This window comes from Triticum aestivum, chromosome 1B (assembly GCF_018294505.1).
Source record: "Triticum aestivum cultivar Chinese Spring chromosome 1B, IWGSC CS RefSeq v2.1, whole genome shotgun sequence".
Classification (NCBI taxonomy): Eukaryota; Viridiplantae; Streptophyta; class Magnoliopsida; order Poales; family Poaceae; genus Triticum; species Triticum aestivum.
The window spans coordinates 426902468-426917645 of record NC_057795.1 but is presented as its reverse complement, the minus strand read 5'-3'; positions in this window follow the sequence as shown (position 1 = coordinate 426917645).

Here is a 15178-nt window from a genome sequence, read left to right as displayed (position 1 = left end):
TATACAGAGCAAGTGATCTGCTTTTGCACTGCATGTATGCTTCTGTTCTTCATCCGTAATCCAGTGGTGTGGTGAACATACCCACTACAGCACAATGTCATATTCTGCAATGTCTTAACTATGAACAATGTCATATCATTCTACTATTATTTAAACCGTATCTTTATTTGCCAATCTGGAATGGGATAAATTGACAGCACACTAACCATTGATACTTATGAGTTCTTGATCTGTAATCAAGTGGTGTCGTGAAGCTGCCAACTCCTTCACAATGTCATTTCCTGCCATGTCTTGACCTCGACAATACCATATTGTGTTAATGCAATTTTAAAATGTGTCACTTTATTCATCAGTAAGAAATGTGATGAATTGTCAGCACTACTACTTTTATGTGCAAAACATGTCATCTGTCTGCTTGTTTATCTTTCAGAGTGATGAAGGTATAAGTGTTGAACAAGCGCAGTCTCATCATCTTGCTTAGGTGCTTGCGCTGCAGCTCGCCAGCAGGGCTAACCTTTCTTGAACTCTATTGAAGTGTTGTCGGTTTTGTATATTATTTTGTTGGTGTGTTTATTTGCACTGGTGGCGATCTTTGATGCCCAGTGTATGTAATCTGCTGTCTGCTTGTGCTTTATTATCATAGTGGCGAACTTTGATGCCCAGTGGATGTAATATGCCGTAATTTCTTTATTGTATAGTCTAGGTTTTTTCTTATTCACGATGCTGCAGTTATTTTACTATATATATATATATATATATATATATCCTGTCTTCGCAGTAAACTGGCCAAACCGTAACATTACGGTACATAATCGGGCCACCATGCAAATCACGATGTATGATCCGCATCATGGGCCCCGTCAAACTGGCCCACTAGTAGATTTGGGTCTTTAATAGGCCGAGTAACCCCCAGACCTCTTTTCGCAAGAAAACTCACTGGGCTTTTAGGAGGCGGAGAAGTAGGTTGGGCCTGAAACGTGCCGAACAGGTCACGGGCCGGCAGCAAACCGAAATGGACCCTGACCCATGATTGTGCGAATCAAATCACGGGCTTTTAACAGGCCAAAATTGTCTCGGTCCTAGTTTGGCCCAATCAGAGATTAGCTGCGAGCAGGCCGGATGCAAACCGGGCCGTAGTTAGGCCCAACTATATGACAGGCTTTTAACAGGCCAAAAATAATATAGGGCCAAAATGTTAAACAGGCCCTTAACAGGCCGAAACTAATATCAAGCCGAATTACTAAATGGGCCTTTTGCAAGTGGGCCCAAAAGCATCACGTTCAGTTAACGGGCCGAATCTGATATGGGCCATAATTGAGGCCAAAGCCTCTTAAAGGGCCGAACCTGATCTGGGCCGTGATTTGGCCCAGAACGTGGGAGGCTTTTAACGGGCCGGATCTCATATGGGCCATTATTAGGCCCAGAACGTGGCAGGCCATTAATGGACCAGATCAAATATGGGTCGGCATTTGGCACAAAACATGGCAGCCAGTTAATGGGCCGGCCTACTAGGGTCCTCAAAATCTTGTGGGCCTACAACTGGGCCGGCCCATTAGTGTCGGCGAAATCTCATAGGCCTTTAGCCGGGCCGGCCCATTATGATCCGCAAGAATGTTGTGCGCCTTTACCTGGGCCGGCCCATTATGGCACATAAAAATCTTGTGGGCCTTTACCTGGGCCGGCCCATTATGGCCCGCGAAATCTTGTGGGCCTTTAGCTGGGCCAGCCCATTATGGTCCGCAAAATCTCATGGGCCTTTAGCTGGGCCAGCCCATTATGGTCCGCAAAATTTTGTGGGCCTTTAGTTGGGCCGGCCCATTTAAACTTGATGGGTCGTGCCACATGTCGACGTATAGGGGTGGGCATTCGGTCAAACCGAACCGTTTGGTCCGGTTCTCCAGTCAGTTAAAAAATTCGGTTGTCATAAACTGTTGACCGGTCGGTCTCCTACAGAATCGCTAACCGAGCCTTCGGTGCACCGAGAAATTCGGTTCGGTTTTGGTGTAAACCAAACAAATCAATGAGTACATGATTGCCTCCCCGCATCTCGACCTGGGGCACCTATTATGTATGGTCGTCATCCGCCGAGGAGAAGCAATCATGGAGCCAGGGGGAAGGAGCGACAGCGCACTACGGCAGTGCGTGTTACCTTGGAAGTGCATCTGCCGCCGGTCGTCCTTCGTCTCCTAGAGCATAAGCAGCAGCCCTCGCCGTTGTCGCTGAAGCAGAGGCCGCAAGCCCTTGTCTGACTGGATGGCGGCTAGGTTTAGGTCGTGAGGGGAATCCTGAAAACGAGCCTTTTGTTTCCCGTGACCGTGAGGTTTCCAAGCGCCCGCACGGACTCCTGAAGGCTCCAGGCTTATGGTGGACAACTGGGCTGTGTGTAAATGGGGTTAGGGTGTTGGGCTGCATCGTTCTTTTTTCCCATCAACGTTGGGCTGCATCGTTTAATAGCTAGAGTTGGACGGTTTCTATTTTTCTTCGGTACTTCGGTCAGTTCGATCAGCGGATGATTGGCACCGAAATCGCCGAAACTACTTCGGTTTTGTTAAATTGACAACCGATTTTATAGCTGAAATTTCGGTCATCGGTTCTTTCAGCTTCGGTCCTGGTTTTTTCGGTCCGGTCTTCGGTCCTCGATTTTTTATGCCCACCCCTATCGACGTATCATAGGCGCCTTCTGTCCAATGAGTGGATGACATCTGTCCCAACGACGAGCCGACACGTGTTTCCTCCAGCCAATGATGATTTTACACGTGGAAAATCCCCATTGGTCGGGGCTGTTAACGGGTTATCGGATCCAAAACCCGACCCGATAGCTTAACGGCGTTCCGTTATGGTGGATGCCACGTGTCGGTCACCCTTGACGAAAGCACTTATGTGACGCGCAATTTATCGTCATGGAAGTGGACACTTCCGTGATGATAATTTTGGTAATGTCATGGAACACTTCTACGACAGCACATGTATGATTATCTTGATTCTGTCATAAATTTGTCATGGATGTACATGCATGACAAAAAACGCGACCTACTATGACAAACACGTATCATCACGGAAGTGTATTTTTTTGTAGTGAAGCCGAGCTTCACACATTGTACATCCAAACCGGGGGAGTTACTGTCTCCACAAAGGAGGATAGTCAGGGAGGGGAATCTAAGGATTCCTCCCCCCGTGGGAAGAAGAGGGCCGCCTCCGAAGACTTGGAAGCGGAGGTGCCTAGACAAGGGAAGAAAACTTCACCAGGGGGCCCTGCCCCGGAGGGCGTCCTCACCGCGCCATGCCCGCAAATGGGCCAGCCCTCCACCGAGCTATAAGTTAATCGTAAATACAAAGCTACTGCTTCCTCCTCCGGGAACAATAACCAGGATCCATCCTTTGCAGTCCGGCTAGTAGCTCTTTTCGATAGAGTTTGTCTTCGGGGATCTTCTTCCGGAGATGATGGAGAGTGAAACCCCACCTGCCTCTCTGCCCCATGGGGCGGGCGACCCCGAGGAGTCGTCACGGAGAAGTCCAGATCCGCCGAGGCCAGAAGCTAACACTTCAGCCGCCCTGAGCCCGGAGCGTTCGGCTCCCACGGGGGGTGATAAGAAGGGTCCGGTACAGTCCGACGACCGGCCGGACACGCTGACGGGCCTTCAGGAGCAAGCTGCTCTCTCGGAGGATCACCGTGCGTTAATGGGTATGGTGTTTGAGAAGATTTCATCCGCCACAAGTGGGTTGAATGAAGCTTTTACGAGCCTGCTCAAAGGCTTTGAGGTACATAATGAAATACGTAATTTTTCGGTTGTACCGCACGCGCTAGGTGTGCTCCATATAGATAGTAGCCCTTGAGACTCTGGTTGCCAGCCCTAGGCGACAAACGGAGGATCACACTCTCAAGTAATGATCGCACTGCATTCATGCGCAGGTGGCTAAGGGTCCGGTGATAGACCGGACCGCTGAATTCGCCGAAATGAGGCGATAGATTGATGTGGTGGACGCCGACATCACGCTTGTAAACGAGCGGCTTGACGAGTCACAGAGTATGTGCTCTTTTTTCCTCATTTGTTATAGGAAATATTAAGAGGATCATGATGTTAATGTGATATGCTTTGGTTGCAGGCGGAGCTGCTACCGTGGAGGCCCTGAGGGCTGAACTTGCCCTAGCCAAGGAACAAGCCCGGGCTAGCAATGTGGCTGCCCTAAAGGCGGCCGAAGATTTGAGAGCCGAACAGGCTGCTCATCACTGAAGCAAAGATAAAATAGCCGAGATGGCTGTGGAGCCGAGAGACGCCGCCAGCCGGTATGAGCTCCTTGAAAAGGATAATCAGGCGAAGTCGGCTGACCTGAATAGGGTCCTTGATGCGGCCAAGGAGATGCGTTCCGAAATTAGGGATGCGCAGGAGGAGCTTCAACAGGCCAGAGAAATTGCGGCTGGAAGCCCCTATTTGTTGCGGATGAAGTTCTTAGATCTGAAGTACGCTCCTCTGGATCGGCTTTGGAGCGCTGCAGACGCGTATGTGGATCTGGCAAAAAGTACGGCTGATGCGACCAAGTTCTTCAAGGATCAAAAAGATAATGAGGTAGAAAGGCTGTTCTGGTTGCAATTCAGTGCTCCGATGCGCCCATTGCCATTGAGTGAGAGGACGGTCGCTATGGCCGAGCTCCATAGGTTGTTCGATCTTGCAATGAGGTTTGTAATAGACCATCTATGGCCGAAGGGACCGAGGCCAGACATTTATTTTGGTTTAGTGCAACAATTCCTTGGCGCTGTATCATGAATCGATGCCGTGAAGAGGTCGGCGTGCGTAGAGGGTGTGCGGATGGCTCTTGCCCGTGTTAAAACATATTGGGCGGATATGGAGTCCACCATCATTGCAACCCAGAATCCGGCAGGAAGCGAGGACCCAGCCCAGCACTATTTTGAGCAGGTCACAGAAGGTGCCCGTTTAATAGAAGCTAAGTGCTCGAAGAGTGTCATGTTCGAGTGACAAGTCGTTCAATTGTAAAAACAATTCTACTTTAATTATAGAGGCTATGTTTATACTTTTGCTCGAAAGTGTTATAGTGCCTCCTTTGCGGCCGTTTGATGTATATATATATATATATATATATATATATATATATATATATATATATATATATATATATATATATATATCCTGAAAGTTAGCAGTCGTTGGCTTCATCCCCCACGCATATAATGCGGGGGTGTTCGCAAAAGTGTGTGTAATCACACTTGATCCAACGTCTTGGTCCATTAAGGAGGTGATCGCACGTCGAACTAGGCAACCGGACTATATAGCTTTAACACTTTCACTTAGCCATAGGAGTTTGACGGTGGGGCTACTATGTAGCCCCTGGTACCTTCGCGTGCATCCGGATATGGGCGCGTATGTACATGACTGGTAAACGACCCTTCGTTAATGCGGAGGAATCCCGAAGATTCCGATGAGTCCTCGAGTGGTTGACCAGTCTCTCGATGTATCATGACAGTCAGTTTTCGACTTTCTCTACTAAGGTGCTCATCTGGAATAACCAGGGCACAATCGCAGTAGTTCTCCTTTGGCCGCCTTAGCCGATTAGAACGGGACGTAAGGCAGCAAACCCAGGAGCCGGGCAAATCCAACATTTGACCAAAGACATGATTCGGAGCTGATGCATATAAGGCCAAACTCGCGACGCCGAACACTCCCGAAGGTATTCAGACTTTATAACATATACTGGGCTGAGTAGCGCCCTTGATTATGAACCCTGTATTTCCAGGTACGTGCATTAGTCTGTCATGGCGAAATGCGAATAACGCCAGTATCCCCTGTGGGTGTATTGAATACCCATGGGATGTCAAGCAACAAGAGACAATAAATAAGGTTGGGCTTAATCTAAAGAGAAAGCTTTGAGCGGGGCCCTGCTGCATGTCTGCAGCTTTGTCTCCGTTGTGCCGTATCCTGGAAGGGTGTCGCACGAATGGCGTCTGTAAAAAGAACAAATCATGTAAAAGAGTATGGCGTAAGTGTACGAAAAGTTGGTTATTATCAATGGATAGTGGAAGTGTGAGACATTGGCATGTTAATAAGGTCAAGCCAAATGCTGGGCTTTATTACATGTTTGCAGCCCCTGATGTCCTCTATGGGGGTACATGTATAGCACCCAGCTCAGGTTTATCTGGGCTGTTACCGACGGTGGTGCGCCGGACTCGTCTAACCGTATTCGTGGTCTTAACAACCGATCATGCATTCTGATAGGAGAGGCCGCTTAGTGTCCGGCTGCTAGAGCCACCACATACTCTTCCGCACGTAAGGAACGCTCTGTGTTTACGGTTATAGTGATGATGCCACGTGGACCGGGCATCTTGAGTTTAAGGTAGGCATAGTGCGGTACTGCGTTGAAGCGAGCGAAGGTCGTTCTTCCGAGTAATGCATGATAACCGCTTCGGAAGGGAGCAATGTTGAAGAGTAATTCTTCACTTATGAAGTTGTCGGGAGAACCAAATGTCACCTCTAATACGAGAGAGCCCCTGCAGCGGGCCTCAATGCCTAGTATCGCTCCGTTAAAGGTGGTGTTACTTTGGCTGATTCTGGATGGGTCTATCCCCATTTTATGGACAGTGTCCTGATATATCAGATTGAGACTACTGCCGCCGTCCATGAGGACACGAGTGAGATGGTATCCATCGATTATTGGGTCGAGCACCAAGGCAACCGATCCTCCGTGTCGGATACTAGTCGGATGGTCCCTATGATCAAAAGTGATTGGGCAGACCGACCAGGGGTTGAATTTGGGGGCGACGGGCTCTATAGCGTATATGTCTTTGAGCGCGCGTTTGCGCCTTCTCTTTGGTATGTGAGTCGCGTAGATCATGTTTACTGTTTTAACTTCTGGTGGGAATTTTTTCTGTACCCCAGTGTTCAGCTGACGAGGCTCTTCCTCGTCTTCACTTGGTGTTTCTCTTCCTTTGTGTTCGGCATTTAACTTGCCGGCCTGCTTGAAGACCCAGCATTCTCTGTGAGTGTGATTCGCAGGTTTTTCGGGGGTGCCATGAATTTGGCACAATCTGTCCAGGACTTTGTTTAGGCCGGACGGTCCCTCTTTGCCGCCTTTGAATGGCTTCTTTCGTTGATCGAGTCTGGAGCCCCTGAATCCGGCGTTGACCGTCGTGTTGTCCGGACTTTCTTCCTTCTTTCGACGCTTGTTTTTATTGCGTCGTGGCTTCCCGTTGCCATCCCTAATTTCGGATGTGCCTGGGTCGCTGGTGCCTCTACGGGCCAACCAGCTGTCCTCACCCGCGCAGAAGCGGGTCATAAGGCTTGTTAAGGCCGCCATTGTCCTCGGCTTTTCTTGGCCGAGGTGTCTGGCGAGCCACTCGTCTCGGATACTGTGCTTGAAGGCCGCTAGGGCTTTGGCATCCGGACAATCGACAATTTGATTTTTCTTAGTGAGAAATCTGTTCCAAAGCTTACGGGCTAACTCTCCAGGCTGTTGTATTATGTGACTTAAATCGTCTGCGTCCGGAGGTCGGACATAGGTCCCTTGAAAATTGGCCCTGAAAGCGTCCTCAAGTTCCTCCCAGCTTCCGATTAAATTTTCAGGGAGGCTTTTCAACCAGCGCCGAGCTGGCCCCTTCAACTTGAGGGGAAGGTATTTGATGGCGTGGAGGTCATCCCCACGAGCCATGTGGATATGAAGGATAAAATCCTCAATCCAGACCCCAGGGTCTGTCGTTCCGTCGTATGCCTCTATGTTCACGGGTTTGAATCCCTGTGGAAATTCGTGATCCAGTACCTCTTCGGTGAAGCACAGAGGGTGCACAGCCCCTCTGTAACTGGACATGTTATGGCATGCTGTCGACTGTTGTTGTGTCCCGTGTTGATTCCGAACTGGTATTCGATCAGTCTGATCATTTTGGTGACCGTAATCCTGCGCCGGAGCATGTCCTCTAGATCCATAGATGGACCTGGTCGCGCCGGCCTTTTTGTCCAGGAACTCACGTAAATCGTGTGCGGCGTCAGTAGCTGCTCTATCGCGGTCATGAAGTGGTTGGTCCGGTCTATTGGTCATATTGTTCTTCGGTGGAATGGCTTCATCGTCGAATTCGGGCAGCAGCTTGCGCTTTGGGTAGCTCTTTGTGTGGCGATCGTCGCCATATTTTTCTTCAGTGTCTAGCACTTTATTCCATCTGCGGTTGAGCGTAACCTGCACAGCTTTAAGCCTTTGCTTCTGCTTCTTTAGGCTTCTCGCAGTGGCCATAAGCCTTCTGTGGAGGTTATCTCGTTCCAAACGTTTTTCCGGGATGATGAATGCATCGTCATCCGGACTATACTCTTCTTTGGGGGCAGGTTGATGAGTTTGGCCCTCGGGATCGCCGTGATCGGGCGTCTGCTCCGGGCTGTGTTCGGCGTGACCTGGCTCGTCCTGCTCCATCGCTGGGTCCATATGGTCATTGTTGCCTTTGGAGTTGACTGGGGTGTCAATTTTTCTAGCCCTGTTATCGCTATTTTTACTGTGGTTGGACTTAGAGCGGTGCCTGCACCGTCGTTTTGGCTTTTGTCCAGGGGGTTTATCCTCCGTTGTATCCTTTTTGTCGTTGTTGTCCTCCTTATGCGTGTCCACCATGTATATATATCATATAATGAGGGGGCAGTCCAGTGCCCCGTGGGCGGTGGTTCCAAGTCATCCCCTGCGCCGACGTCCATATCGTCGGTGTCGTCGGAGTCGAAGTCAAGCATGTATGTTAGGTCATCGACAGCGGCTATTAAGTGGGTGGTGGGTGGGCGAAGATTTTCTTCATCATCCGAATCCCCCTCGAGCCGGACATAGTTCGGCCAAGAGTCCTCTGACAAAGAGAGAGACCTTAAAGAGTTTAGCACGTCACCAAAGGGTGGGTGCTGAAAGATATCCGCGGAGGTGAACTCCATGATTGGTGCCTAATCAGCTTCGATGGGCACGGATGCGCGCGGTCCTGGACCTACAGCCGGAAACAAGTCTAGGGGTCCGGCGACACAGATTTCCTTAGAGGTGGAGTCTGTGTTTGGCTCCAACACCGATGAGTATGCGGCCTCCATGGAGGGGTCCATCCACCCGTCCTTGGACGACGCGCTCTGCCCCGGATTTAGGTCCGGGGCTACTGTAGGTGCGATATTCTGAATACTGTCCGATGGCAGATCCAAGTCGTGCCCGTCGTGACCGTTCGGTGCTCCTGACGAAGGCCCAATTTCGTCGAAGATCAAGTCTCCGCGGATGTCGGCCGTGTAATTCAAGTTTCCAAACCTGACCTGATGGCTAGGGGCGTAGCTATCGATCTGCTCCAAGTGGCCAAGCGAGTTGGCCTGCAGTATGAAGCCGACGAACATGAAGATCTGTCCAGGGAGAAAAGTCTCACCCTGGGCCGTGTTGTTGATGATTGAAGGAGCCATCAAGCCTTGCGGTGGCGACACAGTGGAACACTCAATGAAAGCACCAATGTCGGTGTCAAAACCGGTGGATCTCGGGTAGGGGGTCCCGAACTGTGCGTCTAAGGCTAATGGTAACAGGAGGCAGGGAACACGATGTTTTACCAAGGTTCGGGCCCTCTCGATGGAGGTAATACCCTACTTCCTGCTTGATTGATCTTGATGATATGAGTATTACAAGAGTTGATCTACCACGAGATCGTAGAGGCTAAACCCTAGGAGCTAGCCTATAGTTATGATTATGATTGTCCTCCTCCTACGGACTAAACCCTCCGGTTTATATAGACACCGGAGGAGGCTAGGGTTACACAGAGTCGGTTACAGAGAAGGAGATCTAACATCCAGATCGCCAAGCTTGCCTTCCACGCAAAGGAGAGTCCCATCCGGACATGGGACGAAGTCTTGAATCTTGTATCTTCATAGTCCAACAGTCTAGCTGTCTGGATACCCCCTAATCCAGGACTCCCTCAGTTGCCTCAAGAGCCCGGCGTCTTCGAGGAACGACTCTTCAAGCCCTCAGGAGCACCATCACTATCAAGTACAACGCAGCCTCGGGAGTAACTCCCTCAACCACCCGCCTCAGGAGCCCTGGCATGTGGCCCGACCTCAGGAGCACGCTTGCTCCTGGCGCTGGAGCCTCAGGAGGGATGTTGGACTGCGGAACTCAAGGATTACCTGATGCAAGGACTCTACCAGAGAAGGAGGAGGACGCGGAATGCATGGCACGGCAGGCCACGGCCTACTGCATCCAAGACGGAGAGCTCTACCGAAAGCGGCCAAATGATGTTTGCCTACGTTCCATCTCCAGGGAGCAGGGGAAAAAGTTGCTAGCAGACATTCATGGTGGAGACTGTGGGCACCACTCGTCATCACGGACCCTCGTCGGCAAGGCGTTTCGCAGTGGGTTCTATTGGCCTACAGCACTCAACGACGCAATCGAGCTGGTGAAGGCTTGTGAAGCCTGTCAATTCCATGACAAGCAGATTCATCAGCCGGCTCAGGGCCCGCAGACCGTTCCACTCTCATGGCTGTTCGCGGTTTGGGGGCTGGACATTTTGGGCCCGTTTCCCTGGGCGCCAGCGGGCTATCGCTACCTCTACGTCGCCATTGACAAGTTCACCCATTGGGCAGAGGTGGAAGCTGTCCGCACCATCCCAGCTGGTTCAGTAGTCAAGTTCATCAAGAGCCTCGTGAGCCGGTTCGGGGTGCCTAATCGCATCATCACCGACAACGGTTGTAGTTCACCAGCAATCTCTCCAAAACATATTGTGCTAACCTTGGAACGCAGATATGCTACGCTTTGGTGGCACACCCACGGAGCAACGGCCAGGCTGAACATGCCAACGCAGAGGTCCTGAAAGGCCTCAAAACCAGGACCTTCAAGAAGAAGTTGCAGGCCTGCGGCAGGGGCTGGTACGACGAGCTCCAGTCCGTGCTGTGATCCATCCACACAACTGCTACCAAGTCAACCGGCGAAACCCCGTTCTTCCTTTTATATGGAGCAGAGGCGGTCCTCCCTCACGAGGTAAGGCGTCGCTCTGCGCGGGTCCTGGCGTTTGACGAAGCGCAGCAGGACGCCATGCGGGGGATGGATTTCGTGCTGGGGGAGGAACACCGTCGGGAGGCCGCGCTTCGAGCGGCAAGATACCAGCAGGCGCTACGACGGTACCATTGCCGCAACATCCTCCCCAGGACTCTCGAGGTAGGTGACCTCGTGCTCAGGCAGGTGCTCTCCAGGGAAGGGCTGCACAAGCTCTCGCCCATGTGGGAGGGCCTGTTCAAGGTTGTTCATGTTTCCAGACCTGGCGCCGCGCGCTTGGAGACCCAGGATGGGGTGCCCATCCTGAACGCGTGGAACATTCAGCGCCTCCTGAGATTTTACCCTTGAAGTAAGGCCCAGTGCCTGTAAGGAAGGCCTGTGAAGCTCATCGTCCCAAGGAAAGGCCTGGTGCTTGTGAAGAAGGCCCAGTGCCTGTGAAGCTCATCGCCCCAAGAAAAGGCCCGGTGCCTATGAAGAAGGCCAATGCCTGTGAAGCTCGCCGCCCGTGACACTCTCACGTAATAATGAGTTGGGGCCGTACTCGCCCCGGAGTCTCCGGAGTGCCGCCCTCGTGCCTCAGGGGCTCCCACCCACGCCCAGTGGCAGCACTTAGCTCCGCGCTGGTGAGAAGACGTCGAAGACTAGATTAGGTGCCGGATGCGGCTGTTCATTTGCTTTCTGCAGTTGGCTTGTTCACCCTTGTTCGAAACTTTGTTGGAGTTGCTTTTAGTGTTGTTTGTCGTCCCCGGCCCGTGATTCTCTGTCTTTGTTGCTCGCCTGACTCATCTTCTCTTTCACAAGCCTCGCGAGGGGGCTGTGCGGGCACCCTCGCGAGTATATCCTGACCTAATTTCGTGAGGCTTCCCTACTCAAGTGCACAGCGGGAGCACTCCTCCCGGTCCATGCCCCACGGGCATCGCAACACGAACACAGGACTTGAGCCGGTCACCCTCACGACTAGGGTTCGAAAGCTATTGCTCCGGCTAATTTTTGCAGGCCTCGGGACACTCGACGAGGCCTCAGGCAGGAGCCTCGTGAGGCGAAGACTGCAGCGAGTCCCCCCGAGCTAAGTTGTTCCTACGCATGAGCACGCAATACCGTAACACGGCATGGGAATAATGGAAATAGCGTAATAATTAAAGGCAACTGTTCAGCACACCCCCACGGGGCTCCACACTTCTCTCTCTCTCTCTCTCTATGTAGGAAAAGGAGAAAAACAAAATAAACGCAGCTTGCCCGGCGACGGCTCGTGGAGGGGGATTCGCACCGCCCTCCGGAGCTCAATCAGACCCCTCCTCATGCTTCACCGAGGCGCGACGGCGGGATGGCCCGCTACCCCCTCGAAGCAGCATGGCGGCGCGGTGGTTGATCACGGCCGCCGCTGGAGGAGCTGTCGTTAGAGGGGGAACCGCTGAAGCTTGGCGAACTGCGGACGCCGCCAGGCACGGGCCCGCCTTCGTCTTCGTCGCGGCCGTCGCCGAGGCTAAGCACCCGGTCGCCATCATCATCTTCAGGGCAGCACCCGACACGGCGGCCATCCTCTCCGAACACCCTCACGTAGAGGGTGGCGTCGCCATCGAACTTGAAATGCAGGGTGCACCGCCGGCCCAGGCCACGTGCACGGGCAAACATTTGCTAGCCGCGGGCCAAGGCCACATTTCCGGTGATGGAGACCTCCATGCAACCCAGGAGGCTCTGTTGCAGCAGCCGTCCGCCTGAAGCCAGAGCCCACCAGTGGCACCGGCCGGCAGTTCGCCGACGAAGAAGCGGGGGAGCTGAAGCCAGTTGCGGCCGGATCCGCCGACCAAACGACAAACTCCGGCAGCACCTCTGCCGAGTGAAAACGCGAGCGGGGAGGCCACGCAGCCATGATGCGTCTTCCCCCACCAATCGAGCGACCTTCACCGCGCAAAGGACCTCCGCCGCGACCACGGGCGGCCATTGCGGGAGTCGCGGGGTGCTTGCGGGGACGACCTCGGCCGCGCGTGGGCAGAGGAGAGACATGCCCTTCCTGGCGAGCCTTCCCCTTCTCTACGGCCGAGAACCTCTTCGTAGGCGCCATGGGACACAGCAAGCAGATGGGGGAGGAGCAAGGAAGAAGGAGCGGAGCAGGAAGAGATGGACCGCGGGGGCTCGCGCCCCCCTCGCATTTATAGCCCAGAGGAGGCCAACCGTCGGCCTCCACGATCGCAGGTAATCATGACTCATTTTTGCATGTAGGGGCTTGTCAAGTTGGGCAGTTGCCGAGGCAGCATGGGGAAGTGAAGACGCCCACGTCCAATCAACCGCCACGCGGCGCCCAAGGCCGCAGGCTGTTGGGGCCTGTGGCGCTCCGCACTTGCCCCTTCGCTTCTCTGCTAAGCCAAGTCCGAGCGCGCCTTGGGCCCGGGGGCTACTGTCGACGTTCTGGGAACGGGGGTCTCCAGACTTGCCTGCCTGCGGCCTGCGGCGTGGCTCAAGTAGTGGACCAGTACGACCCATCTTCATCAACTCAAGCTCAAGACCCTCGCGGGGCGGACGACAAAAGGCTTCCTCAGGAACGGCCTCACCAGGCAGTCTCGCGAGGAGGCGGAGAGATCAAGGCAAGGGTACCTCGCGAGGTGCTCGTGACGCAAGCCATGACGATCGAGACCAGGCGGGTGCCGGCCTGTGCAGTGTCCTTGTTTCCCCTTTGGTGCAAAGGGGGCAAGCACAGACGCGGAGTACCGAGGCATCAAGCAAAGGTTACCATTTCGGTGCAATGAGACCAAGACCAGCAGAGCGGCAGGACGGAGGTCACCGTGGAGCCCGAGACGGTGTCATCACCAGTGCTTTGGCAGTCGAAGACCACCTTTAGTCAGGATAACTTGTACTAGATGTTCCCCTTCAAAATGGTCGTTGTTGGCGCCCTTCCTGCTCAATATTTGGGAAGAGGACCAGGGCCTCTATAAATAGGGCTAGCCACCACAGTAGAGGGCATCGAGTTCGCATCTGATCCAGAGCCATCGAGAGCGGATCTAATCCTCCTCAGCAAACCACCACAAGAACACCTCTCGCGAGGCTGTTCCTCCCTTGTACTGTTCATCATCAGCCCCTGAGGCAATCCACCACACCACACACTGGAGTAGGATATTACACCACAACGGTGGCACGAACCAGTATAAATCTTGCGTTCCTTGTGTTGTTCATCGTTTAGCTTAGATTCTCAGCGAGGCGTTGGAACGTGGATCGGTAGGGGAAAGATCTTCGTGCGCACCTCAAAGTTCAAACCTTAAGGGTTTTGCCGGAACCCGATATCCAACAATAACATTGTTTGTGACTTCGTTAGATTGCCATGTTGGTTATTATTTAACGTTTGTTGTTGCCCCCATCCAGTGAGAAAGAAGATAGTTGATGGATTATGCCTGGTGATTCGTACTACTTTTTTCTCTGCAGATCCTTATTTATTTTTCTCCTCACGCATTTGCATTCGGTAGATCGCTGCTAACCGCTTCCCCGCTCTTCGAACAAGGGGAGATGCATCGTGGTGTCGCGCAAGAATAAAATTGTGTAAGGCCATTTCATAATTTAGGCACTTTCATTGACCAACAAAACATATGTATGCAAAAAAATACTACTCCCTCCGATCCAAAAGAAGTGTTGTGGTTTTAGTTGAAATTTGTACTAAAACTACGACATTTATTTTTGATCAGAGGCTGTACAATATTAGAAACCTCTTCAAATACGTGCACAAGGATACTTTTGTGGCATATCATAGGCGTGCGCACTACAATTTCGAGCTAGATGGTTAAAATTAAGGAAAAAAGTTCAAAACAAACCTTGAATTTATCGGCGAAAGCTAAATCAAATCATCAACTCTCAATCTCTGAAATCAGCACACCAAACTCTCTTATCCCGGTCTATTTTAAATTTTGAGAGGACTTAACCGATATTTGCTGAATTGGGCCGGCCCATTAGCGGCGTCGCTCCCGCGCGCGCACTTTTATGGATTTTCTTTGTTTTTTCTTTTTTGTTTTATTTTTTTATTTTTTACACATGTCTATTTTTTCTTCGTACCCAATGTACACTTTTAATGCACACATAAAATTTCCGGGATTCAAAGTTCAGGGTTTGTTTTAGCTTTTGTCTACAACTTCAAGGTTTGTTCTGGACTTTTTCCTAAAATCAAACCCAAATATCAGAGTGATTTGTGTTATATGTAAAGCGTGAGTGTATAACACTGGTGAAT